At 36.9% G+C, this 15,844-nt stretch overlaps 1 protein-coding gene and 1 pseudogene across 1 annotated transcript in view; one reads left to right on the top strand and one right to left on the bottom strand.

Moving 5' to 3' along the window:
- The window catches only part of LOC126764052 (aminopeptidase N), a 507,747-nt gene that overhangs the window by 441,620 nt on the left and 50,283 nt on the right, over positions 1–15,844 (bottom strand). The gene's annotated exons all lie outside the window — the stretch shown is intronic.
- On the top strand, positions 6,214–6,887 carry LOC126764168 (uncharacterized; annotated as a pseudogene).

Below are 15,844 nucleotides of genomic sequence, written 5' to 3'. Positions count from 1 at the left end.
ATGTATAACGGTGCAGCGCATCCCCATAGTTGAATTCCGTATGTCCAAATGGGCTTTAACGTTTGATTGTAGACAAGGATTTTATTTGAGGTTATTAGGGTGATTTCTTGCCGATTAATGAGTTGATTTTATTGTATTTTAGTTTTAGCTCTGCAGCTTTTCTTTATATATGCTCCCTCCACTTTAATTTTGCATCCAACGTCATACCAAGATATTTCACTGAGGTGGAATACGGGATTACTTCATTTCCAATATGTAAGGGGATGTACGTAGCACTTTTGTTAGTGAAGTTTATATAGATAGACTTTAACTCGTTTAAAGTAATGTACCATTTCCGTGTCCATTCTACAATCTGATTTAATGAAGATTGCATTCTGTGTGACGACTCAACTTCATTTTTGCCGGTCGTAATGATGCAGGTATCATCTGCAAATGTGGCGATTGCGCAGTTTGGTGGCGTGGGCATGTCGCTAGTAAATAAAATGTATAAGAGTGGACCCAGGACACTTCCTTGGGGTACACCTGTTTTAATCGGCTATAACGTAGTATATGATTGTCCCTGCTTGAATCTGAAGTAGCGGTTGTTCAGATAGGAGTCAACTAGATCGGTTAGATACTGTGGAAAGTGAAGTCTTAATTTAAGAAGTAAGCCATGGTGCCATACTCTATCGAACGCCTGCGATACATCAAGGAAAACAGCTGTGCAATTGTGCTTTTTTTCCATCGCATCTTCAATTATGCTCGTTATTCGATGAACTTGATCGATTGTGGAATGTTGAGATCTAAATCCATATTGATGAATGGGTATAAGTTCCTTTTCTTCAATTATGTTCTGAAGTCTTTTAGTGCGTCTATTTTTTCCTTAGTTTTAGGCCAGCGCTAGTTATCCATTGGAAAACATTTTCAAAGTTCTTAACGTTCTCATCGAAGATTTAACGTCCGGTGTGTTAATAAAATATTTCACAACTTTGGTTCATCTTGGTTATCCAAAAAAAAATTGAGTATCTGAGAAGGAGTAGTTTAGCCTTATTTTCCTGATCTGCCTCTTTCCTTGGTCCATGCGTTAATTTCGCTCGATATGTCGTTTTCGCCAATGGAATCTTTCTCAAGACGTATTTCACAATTTATCACAGTCTCAATCTCCTGACATTGTCCTGATTTAGCTTTTCTGCAAAGTTTAAGCTTTTGCCTTTAAGTAAGTTTGATGTAAATGTTTCTGTGGCCTCAACAACCCAATGTTTGTCCCATAGCCCAAATAACTGCTTCTAGTTTTCGTGGAATCTGCTAGCATAAGTGGCAATTCCATATTTGTATTAGTCATAATCTTGTTCTCCATGTCGATTTTGACATTGATATATTCCACTATAAAATTGTGTAACACGGCTGCCCTTCCAATCTCGATCTCGCTCATTACTTTTACGCGAACTTGAGTATCGTCTCTAGTTGCAGTATGCAGCTTCGCCACCACTAATGGCGTTACGTCTTTATTGACAACAACAGATCAATACAAGACATACCAACCATCCAATAGTGGGAAGGTTACTCGTATTCCTGTTTATTTGTGAAAAGGAGATTACAAGGCATTCGCTTCCTCCTTAAGCTTAATAATTGGTTGGATTTGACATCAGATTGATCTTTGTCAGCTTTGCGTTTACGTCCAACTGAATTATTGGACTGGTTACAGTTGTGCGCAATAAAACCACTTTCTCCGCACATGAGGCATTTAACCACACTATCATTTTTCTAACGGGCTTCTGCAAATTTTCCAGTGATTTCTGCTTGTTGTCAAGTTTTTCAAGTAACTGATTAAACCAAATGCGCTTTTCTATTTCTAAATTATGAGTTTAAATATTCGATTGCTAAGCAGAGATGTAGTTTCCTGTGTCAGAGCATACGAAACGATTTCTGCAAACGTCAATTTTGGAAATGTTAACACACCATAGCGTGTGGTGTCATCTCGTATTCCGTCAACGGACTAATGTGTATAAGCCAACCTCTCAATCCGTGTAGAAAACTCCTGTACAGACTCATTGGCTTACTGGCGGCGATTTTTGAACTTTATTTGGAAGATCTTCTTCCGGTGCTCCCTAACATAGCATCTTTTAAATGCACCCATCTGCGTTTCATAACTACTAGAGTCACAGTTTGGAATGGTTTGTAATATTTCCGCTGAAGATCCTTTTAAGGCAACGAACAATGCAAATATTTTCTCTTCAACACTCCAGTTATTTACAGATACCGTATTTTCGTATTAAAACTTAAAATTGGCCGATTTAATTGTACCTAGTGGCGACGATCTCTCAATTCATCAACTTCAGCTTATTGTGAGATCAACTGCGATATGACAATGAGAACTTTACTAATATACGTGAAGCTTAAGCTGCTAACTGTGCTTCCAACTGCGCCGACAACCGTTTACTAACTGCGAGGGAAATTGGCATTGTTGTGCCAACATTTATGATGCTCTCTATTTTTATGGCCATCTGCGATATACTTGCATCCTGCTTTTGAAACAATTTTGACATACGTGCCTCTCCTTTCCCCTGGACGACATTTGCATTGACATCAGCGAGATTCGTATTGTCGTCTACTACATTGCAGCAAAAAACATATTTATGCCTCTATCATTTGACGAGCATTGAACCACTTCCTTTTCTTCTATCTTCGTTATTTCTTCCTCTAATTCAAACTGAAACACAGTTCGAAAATCTTTCTATAAGACAGCCCTCATAAGGGAATTATTAACCCGATTCAACACATTTCTGACATACCTGTACGGACGTTATGTTATCATGAAAGGATTCTCTCCGAATTTCACTTATATATATCTAACATATTAATCAATATCTTCTATAAAAAGTCAGCATAGGTCCTGAGATCTATATTTTCGGTACCTGGGGGTTGAACAATTTTTAGAAGGCATACCTTAAATGAAGGTGAAATAATTACAAGGAATTTAAAGTTAAATTATGCGCAAAGTAGGGGTACTCCATCGAATTTAGTTGAGTAGATCGCTGATGGGCAAAAGTCACCGTCATATGACCATTATAATGTTTAGAAGGCAAATAAAACCAGAAAATATGTTCACCACAAATTTTAACATTATGTGAACTAGTTCAACCGCCTCTTACCACAATTACTGGTATTATAAATCGCTTCAAAAATGACCCAGATTGTGAGTATCAACCGAGAAGTGGAAGACCGCTTGCGCTATCAGAGCGGGAAAAAAGGAGATAGGGAAGGTGATAAAAAAAGTCCCAAAACTCCATCAACGAAGATAGACGTTGGTACGATTTGTCATCCTCGGACTGGTCGTAGAGCGCTAAATAGTGCTGAGTACAATGCCCGAGTTTGTCGCAAAAAACCAATGTTAAGTAAGATGAACCAAAGAAAGCGACTTTTATTCGCAAAAGAGCACATAAAGAAGCCGACGGACTTTTGGGAGAAAGTAATATTCTCTGATGAAAGCAAATTTTGTCTATACAAGTCATATGGGCGAGTTTTGACATGGCGGAGAAAGGGCGAAGCATTGTCAGAAAAATATTTACCCAACAGTAAAACACGGGGGTGGTGGAGTTTTGGTGTGGGGGTGTATGTCAGCATATGGGATTGGAGAACTCGTGTTTATTGATGAAATAATGAGCAAAACACTTTATTTGAATATTCTTAAAGAACATTAAAAAAAAGTGCTCAAAAACTTGGAATAGAGAACGACTACCACTTTCAGCATGACAACGACCCTAAGCATACAGCAGAAATTGTTCGCTTATGGGTATTGTACAACACACCTCATACTTTGAAAACTCCACCTCAATCCCCCGTTCTCAATCCGATCGAACATTTATGGGACCACTTGGATAGACGTGTTCGAGAACACCATGTTTCATCAAAAAATGGGCTAAAGCAAATACTTCTTGAAGAATGGATAAAAATTAATTCAGATGTTACAAAAAAATTAGTTCATTCAATGCAGAAACGTTTACAAGAAGTTATTAAAAATAACGGTAAATATACAACATATTAAAATAAATCTTCTTCACCTATAATGAAATTTGATATAATATGACTGTGACTTGTGTCCATGGGAAGTATGTATGCATTACAATTTTTAAATTTATATTTTTGTATAATAAGTAAAGTTAAAAAAAAATGTTATGTACTTATATAAAAAATTAAATAAATTGCAGATTCAGTTGAGAATATGACTTTTGTATTTTTAATATTTTGTGGGCGTGGCCACTCTTCAAACATTTTTAATACTAAATGACGGTGACTTTTGTCCAGCAGTGTATAGTATGTGATTTCGTTGTACCAAATTACAGTTTTATATCTTAATTTGCGGCTTAGTGATGGTACTGTATAGGTTTTAGAATAGTTGTGCTTTGTGGACGTGGAAGTAATCACAGTATCGGACTTCTTATGGTATGAGGGAAAATTTGTAGCAAGTTTCATCAATATATCTTAATTTCAACCGAAGGTACAGCGGACAGTTAGACAGTCAAACGGAATACATGATGATACTATATGTGTGCATATGTATTAACATATATACATTATATGAATCTCGATTAGTTTTAGGTGTTAAAAACCACTATTAGTTAAAAAATTACACTGTCCAACAAATGAATACTTTTTGAATGGAACAGAATAGCGACCCCATAATTCTGAAAGGGTATGTTGTTATGGTCCAGCACGTCTGAGTTTTTTTTACAGTGGGTCAAAGTTTTCATTTTTTGGTCGAAGGGAGCATTATACTATATGAAAAAAATGTTGTAAATGTCTGAGAGAATTCTTATGGTCAGAGTTGTGTTGTGGAATTGTATGAGGACTATTTTTGTGGAAGATCTTAACCCTCTAACTGGTTTCTTTATGGGTCAATTTGACCATTTTTTCGAGAAAATCAAAAAATATCATTTAAAAAAGGACATTTAAGGATAAAAATATTCTACGAAAATGTTTGGGGGAAAATTTCAGTGGGGGTCTCCAAAGACACCGTTGTTGTAAATAAAGCTCTTTACGATTAATAAAAAAAAAATACCCCCCAACATATACAAAGTAGGTGAAAACGTCGTCAAGTTCGGCCGGGCCAAACACTGAGTTCTCGCGTCTAGTCAGCTGCGACTTACAAATCGGGTGTGATAAAATTAAGCATAATTGACTTACTAAGCAATACATATCGGGTGTGATTTTTACTAAAATTAATATAAAAAAAGAACAATTAAAGCTTAAATAAGCATGGCGGATTCTGTTTGCAAATTAAGAGATTGGTTTTGTTTTATTTGTGGACATTTTACGCACCTTCAAAGCAGAAGAAAGATATTCCCTACAATTGAAGACCCATATTTTCTTTTCGTTGGAATATGATTTTTATGTGAAGCTTGGATACCAAAAACTGTATGTACTACTTGCGAAAGTGGTCTTTTGACCTGGTACAAAGGCGGTACTAAGGCGCTGCCATTTTCTGCGCCTATTGTATGGATCGAACCTGAAAATCACAAATCAGATACATGCTATTTCTGCGTAAATTACAAATTTGGTTGAAGCCAAAGGCACTATGCGATAATGACATACGAAGCAACAAATAATGTAATTTTACCAGAAGTGCGCTGTGAAGGTGTTCCGGTGCCTCAACCGCCTACACATACATTTTCGGCCAATATGACATACGCCAATACAGAAATAACAGCGGCGGTTGAAAACAAATCAGATATAAGTTACTTGCCTCCTGGTGGTTTAAATATATGTCCTAATTTGATAGACCAAGCTTATTTTGAAGATCTTGTAAGAGATTTTGGACTAACAAAAGAGAAAGCTGAAATATTATGTTCCAGGAATTTGATAAAAGCCGATGTAAAAGTTACATCGCCAAGAAAAAGACGCGCCGATTTGGAAAGTTATTTTAAAAAATCAGAAAAACTTGTATACTGTTGCAGTATTGAAGATGTTCTAAAATATCTAAAACTTCCACTGGACTCTTCCGCTTGGCGACTATTTATAGATAGTTCAAAACACAGCTTAAAAGCAGTTTTACTGCACAATGGAAATCAGCATCCATCAATACCGGTTGCGTATTCCACAAAAAAGGAGGAAACATACGCAAATATTTCAAATCTCTTAAATAAAATTGAATACTATAAATATAAATGGGAAGTATACGCAGACTTCAAAATGATTGCAATATTGACTGGAATGTAAACAGGATACACAAAATATATGTGCTTTCTTTGTAAATGGATTCACGTGCTACCAGCAGCCATTATCATATTAAATATTTCGAAGAACGTAAAGAAAATATTATTGGTGACTTAAATGTAATCCATGAATCTCTTGTCCCAAAAGATAAGGTCCTACTTCCACCGCTGCATATTAAGTTGGGCGTGGTGAAAAATTTTATTAACAGCTTAAATACACAAGGATATGCGTTCAAACGCATTCAAACAATTTTCCCCAGATTATCTGCAGCAAAATTAAAAGAAAAAAAAATACGGTTTTAAGAAATAATTTTTTTCCTTTAATGTAAACTACCTTTTCTAGGAATGCTCGTTGGACCCGACATAAGAAAATTATTACAAGATGAAGAATTCTATGGTCATCTGTCGGATATGCAAAAGACAGCATTTGACTTTATGCAGCTGGTTATATCAGAATTCCTTGGAAACTCAAAAGCACAAAACTATGCAGAAAATATTGAAAGCATGCTAATCGGTTTTAACAATATTGGCGTTAAGATGTCACTAAAGCTGCATTTTCTGCACTCTCATCTCAAGTTTTTTAAAGAAAACCTTGGAGCGGTTTCAGATGAACACGGTGAAAGGTTTCATCAGGATATAAAGGTATTGGAAGAAAGATTCAAAGGTAAATCCCAAAGTTTAATGCTTGCTGAATAGCTATGGGGCTTGTACAGAAACCTTGACACATCGGAATATTCACGTCAAGCTAAATACAGGAAAGCATATTAAGTTTAATCTTTAATCCATTGTCCTACTACTGCTGAAGCAAAAAAATAAATATGTACATCTATATATGTATATAAAATTAAGTGGCAAAACTTGCTGTTCGCATACTCCTCCTAGACGGATTGCCCGATATCAATGAAATTTTCAGGAGTGATTGGGGTCTGTTTGGAGGGTGCACATAAGAAATTTAATGTGTGTATCATTGCACGTTTTGCAAAAATTTCAAAAAAAAAAAAATGATACATCCCGCCTATACAAATTCTCATGAAATAATGTTTTGCCGCAAGATTGGCAGTCCTGTCAAATGCCTTTTACTAATAAACAGAATCAACTTGCGGATGTTTACAATTGCCTGTCATTCGTTCAAAAAAAATGTTTCAAAATTGTGTGAATTTTTCTAAGATTTCAACGTGATTAACATTCTGCGTACAACACAAAGCAAGTGAGTATTGTTATTGTTTCGTAAGTGCTTACATGCGGTTTGCAAATACACTGTTGGTGGGTCTTATTGCATATGCGTGTGTGGGTATAATTCATAGTTTAAGATGTAGTTTTAGGATAATTTTTAAATTTTTATTTATGAACTTCAAATATGCATACTCTAGAAAATGCCTCGACTACGCCAACGTAATACGGTTAGCAGGCATACGAGTGATTCACGTCGAATGTTAATATCAAGAAGAAATCAAAGCGTAGAGTAAGGCGCTCAAGTGAATGCCCGAGGTAGAGCGGTGTACAGGGAGCGGCGTGCACAGATTAGAGCTGAATTCGCCGACAATCAACGGCCAAATTACCGTCAAGGCCGAGTTCCGCTCCGCCTTCGCGGTCAAATGGAACATGTTGACTTTCACTACGATCCTGACTGCGACTACAGCCTGCATGGTGCCATTGGAGCAATGGATATTATTTGTACGCATTGCAATGCAGCGAAGTTTCGAGGAGAAACAGCTGGCATGTGCTGCTCCAGTAGCAAAGTGAAACTGCCTGCATTGGAACCGCCACCAGAACCATTACATTCCTTGCTCACTGGGGAATCGCCGACGTCTAAGCATTTCTTGCAGAACATACAAGCATACAATTCATGCTTTCAAATGACTTCTTTTGGTGCCACAAAGATCATTAGAGATTCATTTATGCCGACGTTCAAGGTGATTACTTTGCATGGAATTTCCAGTGAAATATTTGACATTTTTATTCTACAGATTCAGGGGCAAATATACCATCGAGCAGGCTCGCTCATACCATTTGCCGACGCCGGCTATCCATTTTTGCAAATATATTTCATCGGTAATGAAAATGACCAACTAAATCAACGATGTAACATTACAACCGGCACAAGGCGAGAAATCGTACTAAATTTGCAAAGATTTCTCAATGAACACAATGAATTGATTCGATTGTTCAAAATCGCATAGGACCGCATGCCGTCTGATAACCATCGAATCGTCATCAGAGCAGACAAAATGCCGATGGGGCAGCATGCCAGACGATTCAACGCACCAACAATCGATGAGGTGGCAATTGTCATTGTTTGCGAACAGTTTGAATCGCGAGATATTGTACTGCACCGTAGAAACGAACAACTTCAGCGTGTTTCCGAGCTACACCGTAGTTATGATGCATTACAGTATCCGATATTATTCTGGAGAGGTGATGACGGCTATCACATCAATATGCGATTGATAAATCCAACTACTGGTAAAAAGTGAAATTTCTGAGAAGAAATGTTACTTACGATTCAATATTTTGTGTATTGTTCATTTATAGGCCAAGAAACATCGAAAAAACTCAGTGCGATGAACTTCTATTCATGCAGAATAATGATTCGTCCGCAAGAAGACAACTACATCCTGAAATGTCGCAAGCTTTTCAATCAGTATTTGGTTGACATGTATGCGAAGATCGAGACAGAACGTCTCAACTTTATTCGATTCAACCAAGCGAAATTGCGTTCTGAAGAGTACATCCATTTGAGAGATGCCGTAATGAATGATGCAAATGTGAATAGCATTGGACGTCTAACAATATTGCCAGCCACATACATCGGCAGTCCGCGCCATATGCACGAGTATGCGCAAGATGCGATGTCGTATGTGCGCCATTACGGCAGACCGGATCTGTTCATAACGTTCACGTGCAATCCGAAGTGGAATGACATCAAATGCCATTTGTTCCCCGGTCAATCAACAACTGATCGTCACGACTTAACAGCACGTGTATTCAGGGAAAAGCAAAACGCAATGATGGATTTAATTGTGAAACTTCGTGTTTTTGGAGAAGTTAGATGCTGGATGTACTCGATCGAATGGCAGAAAAGAGGATTACCGCATGCACACATCTTGATTTGGTTAGTTCGAAAAATACGACCAGATCAGATTGATAAAGTCATCTCAGCGGAAATTCCAGATGAAGAAATCGACCCACAATTGTTCGACGTTGTAACAAAAAACATGATCCACGGCCTTTGCGGCGCCATTAATCCAACGGCACCATTCATGATTGACAATAAGTGTTCAAAGCGCTATCCTAGAGCTTTAGTTGATGATACAATCACTGGAAATGACGGATATCCATTATATCGGCGTCGATCCGCTGAAGATGGCGGTAATTCAACGGTCATAAAAGTTCGGAATCAAGACCGTATGCCGTATTCACCATTATTGTCAAAAAATTTCGAAGCACACATCAATGTAGAATATTGCAACTCTGTCAAATCGATCAAATACATCTGCAAATACGTAAATAAGGGAAGTGATATGGCAGTTTTCGGAGTGGCTGATTATCAGAGCATCGATGAAATTCAGCAATACCAAATGGGCCGTTATATAAGCAGCAACGAAGCGGTATGGCGCATTTTATCGTTCCCAATACACGACTGGCAGCCCGTTTTTCTTCATTTGGCAGTTCATCTCGAAAATGGTCAACGCGTTTATTTCACTGCAGACAATGTACAACAGAGCGCAGCACGACCACCGGGGACAACACTAACTACCTTTTTCGAGTTGTGTGAAAACGATGAATTTGCAAGAACATTGCTATATTCCGAAATATCACAATATTTCACTTGGAATCCATCATCGAAAACATTTCAACGACGAAAGCAAGGGGAGCGTGTTGACGGTTATCCAAATGTCCGTAAAACCGATGCCATAGGACGCATTAACACCATCCATCCGAACAACGCAGAATGTTTCTATTTGCGTCTGCCATTAGTCAACGTGCGCGGACCAAGATCATTTGATGATTTGAAAGCTGTTGACGGTCAGTTGTTTGCGACGTATCGTGAAGCATGTCAGCGATTGCATTTGTTAGAAGATGATATGCATTGGGACACCGCACTTCATGACGCATCACTCACATCTCATCCAAAACAAATACGCGTACTATTCGCCATAATAATATCTACATGCCTTCCGTCAAATCCGCAAGAACTGTGGAATAAGTACAAAGACTGCATGACCGAGGACTTATTAATTTTGGCGCGTAATCGAGCATCGGACGCAGACTTGCAATATACATTACAAATGTATAATGATGCTTTGATATTGGTTGAAGATCTGTGCCTTACAATTGCGAATAAGGCATTAGCGCAACTTGGCATAACTGCGCCCAATCGTTCAGCGATAGATATGCTTGACCATGAGCTTCAACGTGAACAACAATACGATTGCAATGAATTGCGTGCTTTAATACAAACTAACATTAACAAATTGAATATTCAGCAGAAAAATGCTTATGATAAGATTATACGAGCGGTTGACAATAACGCCGGTGGATTCTACTTTCTGGATGCGCCCGGTGGTACAGGGAAAACGTTTCTGATATCTTTGATTCTTGCTACTATACGGTCACAGCAGCCGGTCTGCCGACGAAATAAACGCAGGTTTAAAATCGTCAGTTTTGTGGAGACATGTTCAAAGGCTGACTCTTACCATCAACATGCGAGTCCAATTGCAAAATGATCGATCCGCAGCGGCGTTTTCGAAGCAGTTGTTGGACATTGGCGAAGGCAAAATACCAATCGATGATACCGGTTTGATCACATTGCCGAACAACTTTTGTACACTTTTACAATCGAAAGAAGAATTGATTGAAAGTGTATTTCCGAATATTGTTCAACAATATCAACGGCGCGATTATTTAAGTGAACGCTCAATATTGGCACCGAAAAATATACACGTAAACGAAATCAATTTTGCCATTCAAGAAAAACTGCCAGGAGAAGCTACAACATATACATCGATTGATAGCGTTTTGAATCAAGACGAAGTAGTCAATTATCCAACTGAATTCTTGAATTCTTTGGATCCCCCGGTCTGCCACCGCATCGTTTGGTCCTGAAAGTCGGTTCACCCATTATACTTCTACGAAATCTGAAGCCACCGACTTTGTGTAATGGTACAAGACTTTCAGTCAAAAAATTGTGGCCAAATTTGATTGAAGCAACAATACTAAATGGCAAGGCAGCAGGTGAAGTTGTAATCTTACCACGCATTCCCATGATTCCAACGGACATGCCGTTTGAATTTAAGCGTTTGCAGTTCCCAGTATGTCTTGCATTTGCGATGACCATCAACAAATCGCAAGGGCAAACGTTTCAAGTGTGCGGCGTCAATTTGGAAGAACCGTGCTTCTCCCACGGCCAATTGTTCGTCGCATCCTCGAGAGTGGGAACACCAAGGTCCTTATTCATTTACGCGCCAGGTGGAAAAACCCAAAATGTTGTATACCAATATGTTTTATAAATAAGTAACAGCTTTACTACAATAAATAAAACACAAAGTAAAAACAATTAAGAGTTTTAATAGATTTAGATGTAGTGAAGCGCACAGGGTAACAGCTAGTACTACATATAATAAACCACTATTAAAACAAAATTATAATTTTTTTATCAATCGTAAAGAGCTTTATTTACAACAATGGTGTCTTTGGTGACCCCCACTGAAATTTTCCGCCAAACATTTTCGCAGAATATTTTAATCCTTAAATGTCTTTTTTTAAAGGATATTTTTTGATTTTCTCGAAAAAATGGGTCAAATTGACCCATAAAGAAACCAGTTAGAGGGTTAAGATCTTCCACAAAAATAATCCTCATACAATTCCACAATACAACTCTGACCATAAGAATTCTCTCAGACATTAACTTACAACATTTTTTTCTTATAGTATAATGCTCCCTTCGACCAAAAAATTAAAACTTTGACCCACTGTAAAAAAAAACTCAGACGTGCTGGGCCATAAGTTTGTTCGAAAAAAATGATCTACTCAACATACCCTTTCAGAATTATAGGGTCGCTATTCTGTTCCAAAAATGCTCTTGGACAGTGTTATTATCTCTATAACAACATATTGGAAGAGTATAAAAATTTATAAAATAAAGTACACTAAAGTACTTTTGTGACGTTCGTCGTTAGGGAGTTGGTGAACTTTTAGTTATTTTAAAGCCTACAGTTTTTTGGACGATGGGATCTTTATTTTTTGGATTTGCAGCAAGAAAAGGTAAATGAAAATATTTGCACTAATTCTAATGTAAATATGAATAATAATTTTATAATTTGCCTTAAATTCTGGTTCATCGAAACAAGGAAATAATCTTCTCGCATTATTCGGATGCAAATTAGTGGCGATGTAATGAATCTGTTCGTTTTTGTTATCACTATTGTAGCTGCCATAAAATAATCCTTCTGCTTTCGTCCAAATATGACCTTCAAATTCCATATAGAGCTCACAATGTGATCCTCGTCTTATGAAGCTATTTAAGTGAAGTGTATAAATAGATTTCTTGTAGAACTTGCTGATACGTGCAACTGAAATATCTTCCAATATATTTTTGCTACAAATATTAAAATAAATAAACTCACTCTGAATTAATATAATAATACTGAAGAAAATTGATAAAATTTATTTTTATTGTATTAAGACATTACCTGTCATCAGTATAACATTTTCGTAAATCAATAGACCGATCATGGATTTGAAGATCGCGATGTGAATGGAACGCAATCCTTTTTGTATCATTTTCCCATCTTAACTTCATAGTCATGTTACCATTAAACCGCTTCTCCTCATAGTTTATATAGAAATTAATTAAATACTCCTGTGGCAACACGTCTCTTGGCAATCGTTCGTCCATATTTGAAGAATATGAAGCAGTTAAATCAATGCTTCGTTTGGTAATAATCTGAAAGTATGTACCAGGTTGTTCAATAAGTTTTGTCATTTGATAGGAGAGGGCATTGCTATAGTCCAAAATTTTTTTGGTTTTATTGGTAAACTCTTTATATAAACGTACTATGTGAAGTTTCATTTCAATCTGTCAATTCATTATTTAGTGGCGCCATGTATTTTTTTACAGTGATAAAATTCTTATTTTTGGAAGTATGCAATGTACATATGTAAAAATTAAATTGCTGAAATTCCTACATGTAAGATTCCAAACCGTAAAAGACAAGGCGTGCTTGAGTCCTAATCGAGATTTATTGACGAAACTTTATATACTACTGTGATCAAATTGAAAAGTGAATTTTTAATTTATAATACTACATTGGTTATTCGTGATCACTTCGCCACATTTTAAACTAATATCATGCCGCAACCACCGGATTCACCTGATTTACCTTCGTCTAACTTCCGGCTATTCAGCAAATTCACATGACCACTCCGAGGGCACCGTTTTGACTCAATTGAGGATATAAAAGCTGAATGGAAGAAGGCTCAGATGGCCATTACTTTGAAGGAAATGAAATGGACAAATTTCACCTTTCAATTTGATCACAGTAGCTTATATGACACATGAAAAAACGGTATATTCCCAAGTTCGCAACAAGCAATTAAACAAAAAAATACACATACATAAGTAGTGTGATGATTTAATGCACATTAGGTCAAATGAGCGTTTTATCTGTGCAAAATTAATAACGATTACAAAATTATGCTATTCAAACCAAAACCTGTAAGGATTTCAGAAGCAGGAGTAACTGTATTATAAAAAGTGGAAATTAACCCTCTAACGACCAAAATTTAAAATTACTCCTTTTGCAGCCATTAATGAAAACAATACATTGTTTCATTTATTAATTTTATTTGTACTGAAACAATTAATTAATCACATAAATCTAATTCATTATGTAAATTTAAATTAAAAAGTTCCTCCTCAGTTTCATTAATTTCATCATCTTGGTTGTTGAGTTGGAAATCTTCTATGGGTTCGCTGCAACAAAATAGTTCAATGACTTCAGGAGGAAGTGTGAAACGTTTCCTCTTTTGAATGCGTTTACTTAAAAAAAATGTGGAAATTAATGGATCTGATGTATCGATAACCCTATTAAATATGTCTAATAGGTTATTGGTGCGGTTGTTTCTACGAGCGTGATGTAATCTATCAGCTTTGTATATTTGATGTCGCGATTCAGCAGCTTGTTCTCCAAAAAACCCCATGGGAAGTGCAGTATTTTCTATTATTTCTCTTGAATGTATTAGTACTTTATGGACTGTAGAAGTCATTGGCAGCCAGGGATATAGCTCTTGAAAACGCTTTGCTGTTTGAAAGCAATATATTTCAAATTTGCTTGCATTGATTTCAAACTCGCAGGATAGACAAATCAAAATTATTTTTCTCTCAACATCAGTTTTTTTAGAAAAAATAGTGTGTTCAGTAAAGCTCGACGAGCAGTGTTCCCGTCATTTGTGGAACCGGAGCCTCCTACTCTGGGCATATCTACGCGAAGTCTAAGCTTTTTCCAAAAATCGTTTTGAATGTCTACTTTTCTTTTTAAGACAGGTAACTTATCTTCTCCTCGTATCTGCCACTTTTGTATTTTGCATTTATAGCCTAAATGAAATAGAAATTCAAAAAATCGAATCCAACAATGAAGGGGGCTAATTCCAAATTTTAAGGTTTCCTCTTTTGCATGAAATACTTCACTTTTGTAATCACACGTGTTCATAAAGTCCTTAGGTGTAGCACCACAAATGGAACAAGCCTGGTTTGATCTAGTCCCAGTTATAATGTTTAAAACTTTTCCATCAATTAGTGTTAAAAATAATTTAAAGGATATTTCCACAGATTTTCCATCACCAATTGATATTGTTAGGGTTTTCAAGGCATTAATCTCATTTTTTAATTCCAGGTGCTCCTTTAAAACCACTTCCTTTGTCTCTTTTATGTACTCCAGTTTAATGGGACGGCAAAATCTTACAGACTGCGGTGTGCGGTTGTTCCAAATTGGTTTACCCGATGGGAGCAGTAACCTTAAGGGAATGACTGTTGTAGCCAATAGAGAGCTATCGCTGCTATTTGACGAACCTGTCTTTTCCGCTTCCATTACAGCTTGAAACACTTCCCTTTGCATATCAACAATTTTTTCAGCCGTATGTTGTAAAATATTTCGCAACGGAACTTTGGCTAGGGTCTCACTTGCTTCTATACATTTAAATTTTGCGGCTGTAATTTTGCTATAATGGGGATATACATATGTCGCTGTTCCTTTTTTGCTTCCATCGCGTATTGCATTATACTGCTCTTTTGAAAAATTATGCTCAAGAAGGAAAGCTAAAGCCTCATCCGCTGAATAAGGAATTGGCTTTTTGGGATCCTCGTTGACTAATTTCCGCATTTTTGATGGCCTTGTTAGACTTTCCATGCTTTCTTTCAGGACTGCAGCCAGATCAGTATCACCTTGTGTACGAGCTGATGTTGCTGCTGCACGAACTAGAATATTAGTATCAGCTTTTTCAGCTGATAGGTCTGCAGTTTCTTTTCTTTTTCCGAAATCTGATTTGGATTCTGATTTTTAGAAAAGTCATATAACACAAAATTTGTTTCAGTATTAAGCCACGCTTCATTTTGTTTTTTAAAGGTATTTATGTTTCTGTGAGATTTTTCCCAC

The sequence above is a fragment of the Bactrocera neohumeralis genome, unplaced genomic scaffold (genome assembly GCF_024586455.1).
Source record: "Bactrocera neohumeralis isolate Rockhampton unplaced genomic scaffold, APGP_CSIRO_Bneo_wtdbg2-racon-allhic-juicebox.fasta_v2 cluster09, whole genome shotgun sequence".
Lineage (NCBI taxonomy): Eukaryota > Metazoa > Arthropoda > Insecta > Diptera > Tephritidae > Bactrocera > Bactrocera neohumeralis.
Note: the sequence above shows the minus strand (reverse complement) of the source record. Positions and strands in the feature narration are given on the sequence as shown.